The following is a 17,821-nucleotide window of genomic DNA, read 5'->3' as shown; positions in this document are numbered from 1 at the left end:
TCTTTTGGACAGTTTCCGAACATGCAGCATGTTTATGGTGCTAACTCTCAGAGTTCTTTCTTTGGACAGCCATCTATTCCTCAGCAGACCATGCATCCAGGTAATTTTGGTGGTGGCTCGGTGTTCCAATCTATGATTGGGGGTTATCCTCAGCCTTCAGGTAGGCATGGGTATGCCAGGGCCTTTTGGAGCTAATTTTCAGCCTGGAATGCAGGGGAATATGTATGGTGGTATGCAGTCCGGAATGCAAGGAAACATGTTTGGGAGCATGCAACCTGGAATGCAAGAAAATATGTATGGTGAAAATGGAACAGCACATGTGTGGGCATGGTGGTTGCTAAGCAAAAATATTAAATGATTCACATTTGGGTTGCCCGGACGACAGAGATAATGATGTGTGGACATCTCCAGGTGTGAAGGAGGGAACTAGAACATTAATATTTTAATGTTTTATCTATAAGTTGCCCCTAGGCCCCTAGGGAACTTTAATGTTTATTAAAGCTGGGGCCCTAGGATAAGTTTGGAGAGAGGCCACTCCACTTTTGGAGTTGCATGCCTCTCTCACCTCTCTCTCTCTCTCTAGCTTTTGGGGAGTCGTGTAAGCTCAAGTGCGGAGAAGGAGAAAAGAAGCTGGTCGACTGCTAGCGGTGGATTTTGCTGCTGTTTTCTGTGCGAACCTGCCCGCACAGTCCACGTGTGCAGGTCGTACAGAGTTGTACGACAGCGAGTACAGCAGTACGGCTGCTGCAAGTTCTTCTACTGGTACAAGCGGCGCTGGCTGGGACTGAAGGCGGATACAGGCGGCGCTGGCTGGGACTGAAGGTGGGTACAGGCTGTGCTGCATGTACAGTCATACAGACAGCAGGTGCAGGCGGCTGTATGACTGTTGCAGGCGCTGAACTGTACAGTTGGTCCAGTCGGGTACAGCAGGCTGATTCAGGCAACTGCAATACAGTCCGTACAGCTCTGTAGGGACAGGTACAGTCAGATTCTGCTGTGCTGTACGGACAGGTACAGGCCGGCGTTGACCTGTCAGTTCTGGACAGTAAAGCGCCGCATCTCCAGCTACACGTGGGATTATATCAGAGTTTATTTGGTGCAACAGTCAGGTGGTTGCACAGGAAAGAGTACAGACAGTCGTTGTCAAGTACAGACTGGTTATCCCACGAGTGCAAAACCACGGGCTGATTTGGTAAGCTCTGAACTTGTTCATCTGTCTTTCTTTCCATTGGCTTATGTCTGCTGCAGAGTTGTGCTATCTGGCCCCTTGTGAGAGGAGGGGTATGGCAGATTGAAAAGGGTGGAAACAGAGATTGGACAGTGAATGTATGTTTGTGCTGAGTTGTGGAATCATGTGCATGAGATATGCCAGATGTATGCTCAAGGCTATCCTGCTGAATGGTCTTGGCTGATCAGAGGGAAGCACAGAGTGTTGCTTTGAGACACAGATCTGTGTGTGTGTGAATCCTCTGTGCTAAGAGGTATTGTGGGCTGCCAGATTGGACATACAGGTGTATTCTCTTGGCTGGTTTTGTTGTACTCAACCTTACATATTTTTGAAATTGAATAAAGAAATACCGCAAGGGACACCAAGCTTTGGGGCCAACAGGTGTCGTTCTCTTTTCAGATTTGGGGCACTCTAGCTCCAATCAAATTTGTTTTCATATCTGGACTGCAAGTGGAAGGGTGACTGCTAGTCTACCGCACTTTGGTTTCTACCAGAGGCCGGTTTCACCCCTCTTGTAGGTGCCGACATAATCTAGGGATCCAGTGGTTTCAAAGTTCACCCCAGACATTGATTGGGACCAGCACACGTTCCAAATTACCCGAAATGTGTCAAAGGCCCCAGTGATCATTAACTGTGAACCCAAGATACCTAACTTTCCGGTCATTAGCCATGTACAAGCTCAACAAGTGATTCGGAAAGGCACGCAGTGTCATGACCCTGTGTTTTTCTCTGGACAAGATGCAGATGTGCACGGGGACATGCTGGACAGTGTGAATGGCATCAGGTGGGAGTGAAGATGGAAGCCCATGTGTGGATAACCCCATGTGTGAAAGGGGGCAAAAAGATTTTAGCTTAAAAGGTTTAAAAACCTTTGTAATCATTTAAAAGCCCCTTCATTAAAGAAAAACGTGGCCCTTATGCTATTTTGGGGCCACGTTTGCTTTTTGGGGAAAAGGAGGGGCTGCCAGGCAAAGCAGGCGCCTATCTTTTGTGGTGGGTGTGCTTTTCCAGTCAGGGGTGGCTGCTGTGAGTTCTGGCAGAACAGGCCGTACAGCTTGCCCGTACTGATCTGTACGACAGCAGGTACAGGTACGACTGCTGCAGGTACAGCCGGCTGCAAGTACAGGCAGCGTTGATTCAGTCGATTGCTGCGCTGTGGTTGGCTGGTGCAGGTGAAGCCGTCAGGGAACTGTACAGCAGGTACAGGCGGCTGTACGACTGCTGATAGGCGGCTGGTTGTAGGTACAGATCTGTACCAGCTGGTACAGTCGGGTACAGCCGGCGTACAGTTTCTGTCCAGCAGGTACAAGTGGGCCAGTTCAGGTCAGTTTTGTACTGTTGCAGGCGGCGCATCACCAGGGTTCAGGCGGCGCATAAAAAGCTAGGCCATGTGTGTGCTTTTTGGAGAACGCCGTGTTTTTACAGAAGGCAGAGGTTAGTTTTCCATGAACATAGACATCATGTCGATGGCGTTCATCTGATGGAACTTTCAGCTTATCTTTGCTTTGGGTTCGGGACTGTTTTGGGACAGTTTATGGGCTGTTTTTGTTTGGTCGCAAATTCAGCTATGTGCTTGGGTTTTTGACTGCAAGTACAGGTCTTGTGGTTATGTTTCTTGGCATGGGAGTGATGCAAGCTCGTATGGCTGCGTGCTCATGGAGCAGATTGTTTTCTTCCTGCCAGAAAGGAACAGTGGGATCTACAGTTATGGGCATCTCTATGTTGCCAGATGTTTCATGAGGGAACAGGCAACTAGATGTATGGAAACATGACAGAAGTTTCAAAGGGAAACAGGCCTAAGGGTTTCATGTGGAAACAGGTCGTAGGTTTTCTCGAAGAGACATGTTTTTGGGTTTCTCCAGGAGATACGTCACATGCAGGCAGAAGGTACAGGAGTAGACACATGTTTGGTACAGCCTTGCTACTGACAAGACAGGGGACAGGGAATCCATGACAGAGATGGACAGTACCCTTGGAAGGTAGAGAGGGTTTGTACAGGTGTGTCGACTGTATGGTATGCTGTGCTGTGATACTCTTTTGAGAGACAGTTTGGGAGTCTGTGTTGTGATGCAGGAGCACTGGATGTGTCAGGGTGTGATGCTGTTCATAGTGTGAGAGGCTATGGATGGTTGTGGCAGCCTTGATCATGGGAGAAAGCTTCTGTATGCAGACTCAATGTGAGAGAGTCTTTCGATGTGAACAATGGCTGGATTTATTTGTGGATGCCGTGTGGACAGGAAGCCAGATGCAGGTTCTTTGCAGGCTTCAGGAGTTCTATTGGGACGGCTGAATTACCAGCTTTATATTGTAATCAAAGCTCTTATAATCAATTAAAGAAATACCGCAAGGGGCGCCACTGCGATTTGGGGCCAATCGGTGTCCGTGTACTATTTGCAGGAGCACTCTAGCTCCCCCTGTTTGTTTTCCTTTTCTAGGTCCTCAATGGTGTTGAAGTGTTTTATGTGCGAGTGTTTGTTTCACCGCCCTTTGCTATCTGAAGGCCGGTTTACAAGGTTCCATTGCCGGGACACATCGTCGACTTTCTCAAGGAGGCGAGTCCGTGGTTGCTTTGGTTGGGACAATCGCCAACTTTCCTAAGGGGGCGAGCTCGTGGTTGTCTCATGAGAGTCACATCAAAAGCTTCAACATGAGGAAAGTGAAAAGGAACTGCAAGAGACAGTGCAGGATTGTGTGTCATTGCCTATATGAGGTGAAGAGCAAGAGCTGAAGATGAAGCTCAGGAGAAAAGACACCAAGGACAAGAAGTAGTCGGCCAGGAACAAGAAGCAGTTGAAGTGTTATGGTGCAGGAGATGCGTTGAAGGCTATGGCTTTCGACAGTTTGTCACCGGTGGTATCTTCATAGAGGCTTCATGGGTTCGGTAGACAGTTTCTTTCTATGTTTAGCAGTGGTGATCTACTATGCTTCATCGAGGACTTGTGCTTATCACTTGGGTGGAGTGCAAGCAGGTTTTGGGTGCCTGAGGATGTATCAGATGAGGCTCAGATGGAAGTGGAGGAACTTGACGAGGTTCTTATTCCTGAGCATATACTGGCACATAAAGGAAAGAAAGGTACAAGATAAGGTTTCCCCTCGCTATCCTGTGAAGTTCAAGAGCTGTTCACTGTTGGATACGAAGTGGATGGAGGAGGTTCACTGATGGATGCGAAGTGGATGGAGGAGGGTGACTTAGCAGATTCACCTCAGGATTTGCAGCTTTATCTTGATGCCTATGAGTTGGAGTCGACTCTTGTTACGGCTCATTCAGGTTCAGCAGAGCATAGGTCTGGAGCATTGCCTGATGCTCAAGAGGGGGGTAGCACCTCCACTCCCTTGTTGTTACAGACAGGCTCATTTGTTATCTAGGAGTCGCTTGGTGACATCTTTGTATTCACCCGAAGGTACTGAGGCTGACAATACATCTGCTTATGGGACTTCTATGATATTGTGTACTAGTCACATGAAATGGTAAAGTTAGCAGTCGCACGCACCTGGAACTATAACTGCAACTATGGATAACTCTATGGAGGACATAAGTCTTGCGAGCAGTCCTAGAGTTGGTTTGGTTCATGGAAATATGGATCGAACTCTGTTTGTGCATGTATGCATACACTTTTTGAGGTAGAGGTATTTTTGTATTCTGGTGCCATTGGATCCTGGTACCATTGAGAATACATTGGGAAATACTCTGCATTGTGTCATGTGCTGCATGTATGTTGGTATGATACATCAAGTGCTTTATTATGTTCATGGGTGTGACTCCTGCGGGATGGCCATGAGACATATGTGGGAAAGTACTTGGTAGATGTAGTGTTTCGATGCATTGAGTGTTTTCATATGCTCATGTTTTACCTTCAGTCGTGGGTCCTGCGGGATGCCCATGGGCGTAAGGCTTGCGAGCAGCCCTTAGACTGTTACTTTGGAGTAGGTAGAGCATTTTGAGGAGCATATTGTTTGCGAATGCATATGTGTGTCATGCATATGTTTGTCATATGTAGAATGATGCATGGTTTTGTATTTGGCTAACACAGTTAACGTGTTTCTATTTGGTTTTAGACTTTTGCTGTAGGTTCTGAAGGAACAAGCAAGAGGACAGTGTGGCTTATTGTGCAGGATGATTGTTCTATCATCCAGATGCATTGGAAGGCCATTGTTTTTGCCATATGGGGTATCTTTGCTCATGAGATGCTTTACTGTGCCATTGAGTGCAATCGAGGACACTTGCCATTTTTCAAGAGGGGGGTATGTCATGACCCTGTGTTTTTCTCTCGACAAGATGCAGATGTGCACGGGGACATGGTGGACAGTGTGAATGGCATCAGGTGGGAGTGAAGATGGAAGCCCATGTGTGGATAACCCCATGTGTGAAAGGGGACAAAAAGATTTTAGCTTAAAAGGTTTAAAAACCTTTGTAATCATTTAAAAAGCCCTTCATTAAAGAAAAACGTGGCCCTTATGCTATTTTGGGGCCACGTTTGCTTTTTGGGGAAAAGGAGGGGCTGCCAGGCAAAGCAGGCGCCTATCTTTTGTGGTGGGTGTGCTTTTCCAGTCAGGGGTGGCTGCTGTGAGTTCTGGCAGAACAGGCCGTACAGCTTGCCCGTACTGATCTGTACGACAGCAGGTACAAGTACGACTGCTGCAGGTACAGCCGGCTGCAAGTACAGGCAGCGTTGATTCAGTCGATTGCTGCGCTGTGGTTGGCTGGTGCAGGTGAAGCCGTCAGGGAACTGTACAGCAGGTACAGGCGGCTGTACGACTGCTGATAGGCGGCTGGTTGTAGGTACAGATCTGTACCAGCTGGTACAGTCGGGTACAGCCGGCGTACAGTTTCTGTCCAGCAGGTACAAGTGGGCCAGTTCAGGTCAGTTTTGTACTGTTGCAAGCGGCGCATCACCAGGGTTCAGGCGGCGCATAAAAAGCTAGGCCATGTGTGTGCTTTTTGGAGAACGCCGTGTTTTTACAGAAGGCAGAGGTTAGTTTTCCATGAACATAGACATCATGTCGATGGCGTTCATCTGATGGAACTTTCAGCTTATCTTTGCTTTGGGTTCGGGACTGTTTTGGGACAGTTTATGGGCTGTTTTTGTTTGGTCGCAAATTCAGCTATGTGCTTGGGTTTTTGACTGCAAGTACAGGTCTTGTGGTTATGTTTCTTGGCATGGGAGTGATGCAAGCTCGTATGGCTGCGTGCTCATGGAGCAGATTGTTTTCTTCCTGCCAGAAAGGAACAGTGGGATCTACAGTTATGGGCATCTCTATGTTGCCAGATGTTTCATGAGGGAACAGGCAACTAGATGTATGGAAACAAGACAGAAGTTTCAAAGGGAAACAGGCCTAAGGGTTTCATGTGGAAACAGGTCGTAGGTTTTCTCGAAGAGACATGTTTTTGGGTTTCTCCAGGAGATACGTCACATGCAGGCAGAAGGTACAGGAGTAGACACATGTTTGGTACAGCCTTGCTACTGACAAGACAGGGGACAGGGAATCCATGACAGAGATGGACAGTACCCTTGGAAGGTAGAGAGGGTTTGTACAGGTGTGTCGACTGTATGGTATGCTGTGCTGTGATACTCTTTTGAGAGACAGTTTGGGAGTCTGTGTTGTGATGCAGGAGCACTGGATGTGTCAGGGTGTGATGCTGTTCATAGTGTGAGAGGCTATGGATGGTTGTGGCAGCCTTGATCATGGGAGAAAGCTTTTGTATGCAGACTCAATGTGAGAGAGTCTTTCGATGTGAACAATGGCTGGATTTATTTGTGGATGCCGTGTGGACAGGAAGCCAGATGCAGGTTCTTTGCAGGCTTCAGGAGTTCTATTGGGACGGCTGAATTACCAGCTTTATATTGTAATCAAAGCTCTTATAATCAATTAAAGAAATACCGCAAGGGGCGCCACTGCGATTTGGGGCCAATCGGTGTCCGTGTACTATTTGCAGGAGCACTCTAGCTCCCCCTGTTTGTTTTCCTTTTCTAGGTCCTCAATGGTGTTGAAGTGTTTTATGTGCGAGTGTTTGTTTCACCGCCCTTTGCTATCTGAAGGCCGGTTTACAAGGTTCCATTGCCGGGACACATCGTCGACTTTCTCAAGGAGGCGAGTCCGTGGTTGCTTTGGTTGGGACAATCGCCAACTTTCCTAAGGGGGCGAGCTCGTGGTTGTCTCATGAGAGTCACATCAAAAGCTTCAACATGAGGAAAGTGAAAAGGAACTGCAAGAGACAGTGCAGGATTGTGTGTCATTGCCTATATGAGGTGAAGAGCAAGAGCTGAAGATGAAGCTCAGGAGAAAAGACACCAAGGACAAGAAGTAGTCGGCCAGGAACAAGAAGCAGTTGAAGTGTTATGGTGCAGGAGATGCGTTGAAGGCTATGGCTTTCGACAGTTTGTCACCGGTGGTATCTTCATAGAGGCTTCATGGGTTCGGTAGACAGTTTCTTTCTATGTTTAGCAGTGGTGATCTACTATGCTTCATCGAGGACTTGTGCTTATCACTTGGGTGGAGTGCAAGCAGGTTTTGGGTGCCTGAGGATGTATCAGATGAGGCTCAGATGGAAGTGGAGGAACTTGACGAGGTTCTTATTCCTGAGCATATACTGGCACATAAAGGAAAGAAAGGTACAGGATAAGGTTTCCCCTCGCTATCCTGTGAAGTTCAAGAGCTGTTCACTGTTGGATACGAAGTGGATGGAGGAGGTTCACTGATGGATGCGAAGTGGATGGAGGAGGGTGACTTAGCAGATTCACCTCAGGATTTGCAGCTTTATCTTGATGCCTATGAGTTGGAGTCGACTCTTGTTACGGCTCATTCAGGTTCAGCAGAGCATAGGTCTGGAGCATTGCCTGATGCTCAAGAGGGGGGTAGCACCTCCACTCCCTTGTTGTTACAGACAGGCTCATTTGTTATCTAGGAGTCGCTTGGTGACATCTTTGTATTCACCCGAAGGTACTAAGGCTGACAATACATCTGCTTATGGGACTTCTATGATATTGTGTACTAGTCACATGAAATGGTAAAGTTAGCAGTCGCACGCACCTGGAACTATAACTGCAACTATGGATAACTCTATGGAGGACATAAGTCTTGCGAGCAGTCCTAGAGTTGGTTTGGTTCATGGAAATATGGATCGAACTCTGTTTGTGCATGTATGCATACACTTTTTGAGGTAGAGGTATTTTTGTATTCTGGTGCCATTGGATCCTGGTACCATTGAGAATACATTGGGAAATACTCTGCATTGTGTCATGTGCTGCATGTATGTTGGTATGATACATCAAGTGCTTTATTATGTTCATGGGTGTGACTCCTGCGGGATGGCCATGAGACATATGTGGGAAAGTACTTGGTAGATGTAGTGTTTCGATGCATTGAGTGTTTTCATATGCTCATGTTTTACCTTCAGTCGTGGGTCCTGCGGGATGCCCATGGGCGTAAGGCTTGCGAGCAACCCTTAGACTGTTACTTTGGAGTAGGTAGAGCATTTTGAGGAGCATATTGTTTGCGAATGCATATGTGTGTCATGCATATGTTTGTCATATGTAGAATGATGCATGGTTTTGTATTTGGCTAACACAGTTAACGTGTTTCTATTTGGTTTTAGACTTTTGCTGTAGGTTCTGAAGGAACAAGCAAGAGGACAGTGTGGCTTATTGTGCAGGATGATTGTTCTATCATCCAGATGCATTGGAAGGCCATTGTTTTTGCCATATGGGGTATCTTTGCTCATGAGATGCTTTACTGTGCCATTGAGTGCAATCGAGGACACTTGCCATTTTTCAAGAGGGGGGTATGTCATGACCCTGTGTTTTTCTCTCGACAAGATGCAGATGTGCACGGGGACATGGTGGATAGTGTGAATGGCATCAGGTGGGAGTGAAGATGGAAGCCCATGTGTGGATAACCCCATGTGTGAAAGGGGGCAAAAAGATTTTAGCTTAAAAGGTTTAAAAACCTTTGTAATCATTTAAAAAGCCCTTCATTAAAGAAAAACGTGGCCCTTATGCTATTTTGGGGCCACGTGTGCTTTTTGGGGAAAAGGAGGGGCTGCCAGGCAAAGCAGGCGCCTATCTTTTGTGGTGGGTGTGCTTTTCCAGTCAGGGGTGGCTGCTGTGAGTTCTGGCAGAACAGGCCGTACAGCTTGCCCGTACTGATCTGTACGACAGCAGGTACAGGTACGACTGCTGCAGGTACAGCCGGCTGCAAGTACAGGCAGCGTTGATTCAGTCGATTGCTGCGCTGTGGTTGGCTGGTGCAGGTGAAGCCGTCAGGGAACTGTACAGCAGGTACAGGCGGCTGTACGACTGCTGATAGGCGGCTGGTTGTAGGTACAGATCTGTACCAGCTGGTACAGTCGGGTACAGCCGACGTACAGTTTCTGTCCAGCAGGTACAAGTGGGCCAGTTCAGGTCAGTTTTGTACTGTTGCAAGCGGCGCATCACCAGGGTTCAGGCGGCGCATAAAAAGCTAGGCCATGTGTGTGCTTTTTGGAGAACGCCGTGTTTTTACAGAAGGCAGAGGTTAGTTTTCCATGAACATAGACATCATGTCGATGGCGTTCATCTGATGGAACTTTCAGCTTATCTTTGCTTTGGGTTCGGGACTGTTTTGGGACAGTTTATGGGCTGTTTTTGTTTGGTCGCAAATTCAGCTATGTGCTTGGGTTTTTGACTGCAAGTACAGGTCTTGTGGTTATGTTTCTTGGCATGGGAGTGATGCAAGCTCGTATGGCTGCGTGCTCATGGAGCAGATTGTTTTCTTCCTGCCAGAAAGGAACAGTGGGATCTACAGTTATGGGCATCTCTATGTTGCCAGATGTTTCATGAGGGAACAGGCAACTAGATGTATGGAAACAAGACAGAAGTTTCAAAGGGAAACAGGCCTAAGGGTTTCATGTGGAAACAGGTCGTAGGTTTTCTCGAAGAGACATGTTTTTGGGTTTCTCCAGGAGATACGTCACATGCAGGCAGAAGGTACAGGAGTAGACACATGTTTGGTACAGCCTTGCTACTGACAAGACAGGGGACAGGGAATCCATGACAGAGATGGACAGTACCCTTGGAAGGTAGAGAGGGTTTGTACAGGTGTGTCGACTGTATGGTATGCTGTGCTGTGATACTCTTTTGAGAGACAGTTTGGGAGTCTGTGTTGTGATGCAGGAGCACTGGATGTGTCAGGGTGTGATGCTGTTCATAGTGTGAGAGGCTATGGATGGTTGTGGCAGCCTTGATCATGGGAGAAAGCTTCTGTATGCAGACTCAATGTGAGAGAGTCTTTCGATGTGAACAATGGCTGGATTTATTTGTGGATGCCGTGTGGACAGGAAGCCAGATGCAGGTTCTTTGCAGGCTTCAGGAGTTCTATTGGGACGGCTGAATTACCAGCTTTATATTGTAATCAAAGCTCTTATAATCAATTAAAGAAATACCGCAAGGGGCGCCACTGCGATTTGGGGCCAATCGGTGTCCGTGTACTATTTGCAGGAGCACTCTAGCTCCCCCTGTTTGTTTTCCTTTTCTAGGTCCTCAATGGTGTTGAAGTGTTTTATGTGCGAGTGTTTGTTTCACCGCCCTTTGCTATCTGAAGGCCGGTTTACAAGGTTCCATTGCCGGGACACATCGTCGACTTTCTCAAGGAGGCGAGTCCGTGGTTGCTTTGGTTGGGACAATCGCCAACTTTCCTAAGGGGGCAAGCTCGTGGTTGTCTCATGAGAGTCACATCAAAAGCTTCAACATGAGGAAAGTGAAAAGGAACTGCAAGAGACAGTGCAGGATTGTGTGTCATTGCCTATATGAGGTGAAGAGCAAGAGCTGAAGATGAAGCTCAGGAGAAAAGACACCAAGGACAAGAAGTAGTCGGCCAGGAACAAGAAGCAGTTGAAGTGTTATGGTGCAGGAGATGCGTTGAAGGCTATGGCTTTCGACAGTTTGTCACCGGTGGTATCTTCATAGAGGCTTCATGGGTTCGGTAGACAGTTTCTTTCTATGTTTAGCAGTGGTGATCTACTATGCTTCATCGAGGACTTGTGCTTATCACTTGGGTGGAGTGCAAGCAGGTTTTGGGTGCCTGAGGATGTATCAGATGAGGCTCAGATGGAAGTGGAGGAACTTGACGAGGTTCTTATTCCTGAGCATATACTGGCACATAAAGGAAAGAAAGGTACAGGATAAGGTTTCCCCTCGCTATCCTGTGAAGTTCAAGAGCTGTTCACTGTTGGATACGAAGTGGATGGAGGAGGTTCACTGATGGATGCGAAGTGGATGGAGGAGGGTGACTTAGCAGATTCACCTCAGGATTTGCAGCTTTATCTTGATGCCTATGAGTTGGAGTCGACTCTTGTTACGGCTCATTCAGGTTCAGCAGAGCATAGGTCTGGAGCATTGCCTGATGCTCAAGAGGGGGGTAGCACCTCCACTCCCTTGTTGTTACAGACAGGCTCATTTGTTATCTAGGAGTCGCTTGGTGACATCTTTGTATTCACCCGAAGGTACTGAGGCTGACAATACATCTGCTTATGGGACTTCTATGATATTGTGTACTAGTCACATGAAATGGTAAAGTTAGCAGTCGCACGCACCTGGAACTATAACTGCAACTATGGATAACTCTATGGAGGACATAAGTCTTGCGAGCAGTCCTAGAGTTGGTTTGGTTCATGGAAATATGGATCGAACTCTGTTTGTGCATGTATGCATACACTTTTTGAGGTAGAGGTATTTTTGTATTCTGGTGCCATTGGATCCTGGTACCATTGAGAATACATTGGGAAATACTCTGCATTGTGTCATGTGCTGCATGTATGTTGGTATGATACATCAAGTGCTTTATTATGTTCATGGGTGTGACTCCTGCGGGATGGCCATGAGACATATGTGGGAAAGTACTTGGTAGATGTAGTGTTTCGATGCATTGAGTGTTTTCATATGCTCATGTTTTACCTTCAGTCGTGGGTCCTGCGGGATGCCCATGGGCGTAAGGCTTGCGAGCAGCCCTTAGACTGTTACTTTGGAGTAGGTAGAGCATTTTGAGGAGCATATTGTTTGCGAATGCATATGTGTGTCATGCATATGTTTGTCATATGTAGAATGATGCATGGTTTTGTATTTGGCTAACACAGTTAACGTGTTTCTATTTGGTTTTAGACTTTTGCTGTAGGTTCTGAAGGAACAAGCAAGAGGACAGTGTGGCTTATTGTGCAGGATGATTGTTCTATCATCCAGATGCATTGGAAGGCCATTGTTTTTGCCATATGGGGTATCTTTGCTCATGAGATGCTTTACTGTGCCATTGAGTGCAATCGAGGACACTTGCCATTTTTCAAGAGGGGGGTATGTCATGACCCTGTGTTTTTCTCTCGACAAGATGCAGATGTGCACGGGGACATGGTGGATAGTGTGAATGGCATCAGGTGGGAGTGAAGATGGAAGCCCATGTGTGGATAACCCCATGTGTGAAAGGGGGCAAAAAGATTTTAGCTTAAAAGGTTTAAAAACCTTTGTAATCATTTAAAAAGCCCTTCATTAAAGAAAAACGTGGCCCTTATGCTATTTTGGGGCCACGTGTGCTTTTTGGGGAAAAGGAGGGGCTGCCAGGCAAAGCAGGCGCCTATCTTTTGTGGTGGGTGTGCTTTTCCAGTCAGGGGTGGCTGCTGTGAGTTCTGGCAGAACAGGCCGTACAGCTTGCCCGTACTGATCTGTACGACAGCAGGTACAGGTACGACTGCTGCAGGTACAGCCGGCTGCAAGTACAGGCAGCGTTGATTCAGTCGATTGCTGCGCTGTGGTTGGCTGGTGCAGGTGAAGCCGTCAGGGAACTGTACAGCAGGTACAGGCGGCTGTACGACTGCTGATAGGCGGCTGGTTGTAGGTACAGATCTGTACCAGCTGGTACAGTCGGGTACAGCCGGCGTACAGTTTCTGTCCAGCAGGTACAAGTGGGCCAGTTCAGGTCAGTTTTGTACTGTTGCAGGCGGCGCATCACCAGGGTTCAGGCGGCGCATAAAAAGCTAGGCCATGTGTGTGCTTTTTGGAGAACGCCGTGTTTTTACAGAAGGCAGAGGTTAGTTTTCCATGAACATAGACATCATGTCGATGGCGTTCATCTGATGGAACTTTCAGCTTATCTTTGCTTTGGGTTCGGGACTGTTTTGGGACAGTTTATGGGCTGTTTTTGTTTGGTCGCAAATTCAGCTATGTGCTTGGGTTTTTGACTGCAAGTACAGGTCTTGTGGTTATGTTTCTTGGCATGGGAGTGATGCAAGCTCGTATGGCTGCGTGCTCATGGAGCAGATTGTTTTCTTCCTGCCAGAAAGGAACAGTGGGATCTACAGTTATGGGCATCTCTATGTTGCCAGATGTTTCATGAGGGAACAGGCAACTAGATGTATGGAAACATGACAGAAGTTTCAAAGGGAAACAGGCCTAAGGGTTTCATGTGGAAACAGGTCGTAGGTTTTCTCGAAGAGACATGTTTTTGGGTTTCTCCAGGAGATACGTCACATGCAGGCAGAAGGTACAGGAGTAGACACATGTTTGGTACAGCCTTGCTACTGACAAGACAGGGGACAGGGAATCCATGACAGAGATGGACAGTACCCTTGGAAGGTAGAGAGGGTTTGTACAGGTGTGTCGACTGTATGGTATGCTGTGCTGTGATACTCTTTTGAGAGACAGTTTGGGAGTCTGTGTTGTGATGCAGGAGCACTGGATGTGTCAGGGTGTGATGCTGTTCATAGTGTGAGAGGCTATGGATGGTTGTGGCAGCCTTGATCATGGGAGAAAGCTTCTGTATGCAGACTCAATGTGAGAGTCTTTCGATGTGAACAATGGCTGGATTTATTTGTGGATGCCGTGTGGACAGGAAGCCAGATGCAGGTTCTTTGCAGGCTTCAGGAGTTCTATTGGGACGGCTGAATTACCAGCTTTATATTGTAATCAAAGCTCTTATAATCAATTAAAGAAATACCGCAAGGGGCGCCACTGCGATTTGGGGCCAATCGGTGTCCGTGTACTATTTGCAGGAGCAATCTAGCTCCCCCTGTTTGTTTTCCTTTTCTAGGTCCTCAATGGTGTTGAAGTGTTTTATGTGCGAGTGTTTGTTTCACCGCCCTTTGCTATTTGAAGGCCGGTTTACACGCAGTGTGCGGTAATCTATGTTCAGACCACCCAGACAGTGACTAGCGCTTCGGAGAAGTACAAGGCCCTACATGACCAATTCCAAAAGATCTTTGTTCAAGACGACATACCTCCCAGACTTCCTCCATCTGGACCAGAGGACCATAGAATTGAGCTCCTCCCAAGTTCAAAACCCCACAATAAGTTTCCATACCGCCTAAGCAAGGCCATGGAGACAGAGTTCAACCATCAACTCCAAGAATTGTTGCAGTTTGGTTTCGTACGTTCTAGTGTCTCCATTCACAGCCCCAATCCTCTTTGTGAAAAAGAAGGATGTATCCTCTCGACTTTGCATAGATTGTCGTGCAATCAATATGTTGACGATAAAGAGCAAGTTCCCTATGCCCACTGTGCCCCAAGCACAGTTAGCAACCACAGATCCAAAGCATCCCACCAGGTCCAAAAAACCATTCTCCAAAACAACAAGCCAGCAAAACTGGCAAGAGGAGGGGCATCCTCAGAAGCATCACAAAGAGAGGCAGAGGTAGACTCCTCACAGTGAGGAAGGGAAGCAAGAATATAGACTGCAGTGGTAACAAAGTCCTCAAAAGTATCACAAATAGCAGAAGACTGTTCCAGAAGTAGAACCAGATCCCAAGAATCAGCAACAAATAAAGGATCCATGTGAAAGGATCACACTGTAAAAGTGCAAAAGACCCTCCTTGTTCTACAAATACTCCAAAGAACACAAGCTCGGACAAAATAAACTCTGCTCAGGATCTCTAAAAAGATCACTGCTCTCCTCCAAATGTAAACTCCTGTCAAAGAAGAAAGTCTCCATAGATACAACACAGCTCCCGAAACTGATCCTCAAGTAAAGTAGCTGGAGAAAGGCCCCCTCTGAGTGTAGAAAACTCCTGTGGGAAGCAAAACGTAGCCAAAACACTGCTATCCAGCAAAAATATCACTCCACTGCCAACAGAAGGCAAGGAACATGTAGAAACCGGGAAACCGTGTAGGCCAGGAACAAAACACAGGTATAGATGCTCCAAAATCAGCAAAACGTTGACTGAAAACTCAAATTCAGAATCCTCCTCAAGTACTAAACTGCCTCCAAAGCCACAATCCAATCAAGAAACCCCCTATGCAAGTGATCTGTGTCCATTGGAGAAGAAAACGCAGCCAAACAAGGGCTACAAACCTGAAAACTCAGGCCAACCAGTGTCCACACCTCCTATGAGGAAAAATGCTGAAGAGAAGGTACCTTCGGGTCCACCACATGAAGTCCAAGTAAAGGTAGAGCTACCAACAAAATCAGTTCAGAAAAACGCAGCAACCATGGCTGCAAATCTGAAAACGCAGAGGTATAAAGGGCTGAACATGGAAACGCTGAAGCCTCAGACCAAGAACTGCTGCAAAGAACAATCAGGGGGTGGGAGAGATGGCACAAGATAACCACAGAGGATAGGCAAAAGGGAGCCCAGAGAGCTCCAAGATCAGGGCTGGGAAAGCAAGCCCAAACAGGCCAAAAACACAACCTGTTTGGGACAACTATGTTGCTGTCCAATCCTGAAAAGAAAACGCCTAAGAACCCCTGGAAGGTGCCACCAAGAAGGACAGGTATGCTGTCCAGGAAAAAACACCCTTGTCAGGCTGCCAAGAAGGCTGAAATTTGACGCCCTCAAGAGAGGAAACTGCAGCCCACTGAAGTGGTGATGAATCAGGCCTTGAAAATCTGAAACGCAAGCTTCAACTGGAGAAAAAACGCAGATCTGTCCATGGGCGGAAAAACGCAGATATGGAGAGCATCCAACGCTGAAAATCACCGGCGCTCTGATACCATGATAGAATGTGCAGCAAAAGAAGGGAAAGTGGAAACACGAGAGAGAGAGAGAGAGAGAGAGAGAGAGAGAGAGAGAGAGAGAGAGAACACAGGTGAGAACCTGCTCTCAATATCATCACCAAAAGAAATACATGTCCCAAGCAAGAGGGGAGAACCTCGTAAGTGAGGGACTGCAGCTAGACAAGCTAGGCAAGCAATGAAATATGAGGGAAGCATGCCTGCTATATATACCTCTACATGAAGGCAGCCGATTGGTGATAAATATCTCCACGACTGGGAAAAATACCCAGGACCATAAATGGGGAATAAATATGGGTAAAATACATGTGAGGGGTGACCAGCCCCTCAGACTAACATGGTCAGCCCTAGAGGCTAAAATAGGACACCAAATAGGAAGCCAGCAAGTAGGGGATGATATCTAACAGCTGTGAGCCCTTATTGGTGTCGGTCTTCCACTGCTTGTTGACGGGCCTCCCACGCACGGAGGCACTCTCCTTCCAGCACCCGTTGTGCTTCGCATTCTTGGCGACATTCTTCTCGACAATCGTCAACTTCCATCGCCCTTCAATGCGTAGCCTTTTTTGGACATCACGATTCACAAGAATGCACCATCTGGTGCAAAAGAGGAAGGAAACGAGGATTCTAGACCACTCGGACCATCAAAAGGTTGGGGAACACACAGAGATCAATCTGATTCAAAATGCTTTTCCATAAAAGAGAAGACTAATCAAAATTTGAACAATAAGATCACAAAAGATCAAAGTCTCCCACTTTGAGAAGTGGTTGGATGTGGGTGCAAAAGGCCAATATTTGGCTGCCTACGTGGTGATAAGTGTACCGACCATCAAGGCTGCTGCTACATGGACAAACTGTTAGTGTGAGCATATGTTCAACAGCAGCATTGGTGGTATTTTCTCTCGCTCATCCTTGACGAATCATTGCCAGTGGCAAAAACTAGAGTGTGAATAAAATTTTGGAAACTATGGCAGCTGAATCACTGCACACTGCAAAGGAAAGAACATATGTCTGCACTGGATTCATTGTATGGTGTCCGAGCACAGGGTAAACAGCCTGACATTGAGCCTGGTGCAAGCTCAACTCTTTCATCTAGCAGGGTCAAACCTGTTTAGGTCACATCTGCACTTGATCATACTCAGGCTCAGGTTTTACAAGAATTTAGAAAAAAGGGTTTTACATTTAGATCACAACTCCACTAGAGGATACTTGGACTCGGGCATTGCCATACTGTTTCTTTGTTAAATCACACAAATGCTCCTCAATTATCGAATCATACACCATCCATCAGCCATAAGCACTACATTTGACCCACTTACGAAAAATCTATGGCCCCCCATTCCTCATCCAAAAAACCTGCCTATGCAATGTTCAGCTTTCTGCATCTTGCATATCGCACACTGTAATCAGAACTTGAAGGTCACCACTTGTTTCTAAATGTCAGAGTTCCATCAACTGCATTTTAGCTGGCTTATTCAAGCAGGTCATTGGCATGCCCTAGTAAAACACAAAATAATACTACTAGCTCTCTTGGTTGAATAATTCCCTGCTGCAAATCACTTCGTGTAAGCTTGTGAGCGAGTCTTGAGTCACGTGTATCTAGATGCCTTCTTACCTTTTCGCAAATCTATC

At 46.9% G+C, this 17,821-nt stretch overlaps 1 protein-coding gene across 2 annotated transcripts in view; it reads right to left on the bottom strand.

The window, feature by feature from the left end:
- LOC147617551 (uncharacterized) overlaps positions 1-17,821 on the bottom strand; it is a 49,714-nt gene that overhangs the window by 30,496 nt on the left and 1,397 nt on the right. The window lies entirely within an intron of this gene.

The sequence above is a fragment of the Cibotium barometz genome, chromosome 36, assembly GCF_041138505.1.
Source record: "Cibotium barometz isolate CiBa-2024 chromosome 36, ASM4113850v1, whole genome shotgun sequence".
Taxonomy (NCBI): domain Eukaryota; kingdom Viridiplantae; phylum Streptophyta; class Polypodiopsida; order Cyatheales; family Cibotiaceae; genus Cibotium; species Cibotium barometz.
The sequence above is the reverse complement of the archived record's forward strand: the minus strand, read 5'-3'. Positions and strand labels throughout refer to the sequence as shown.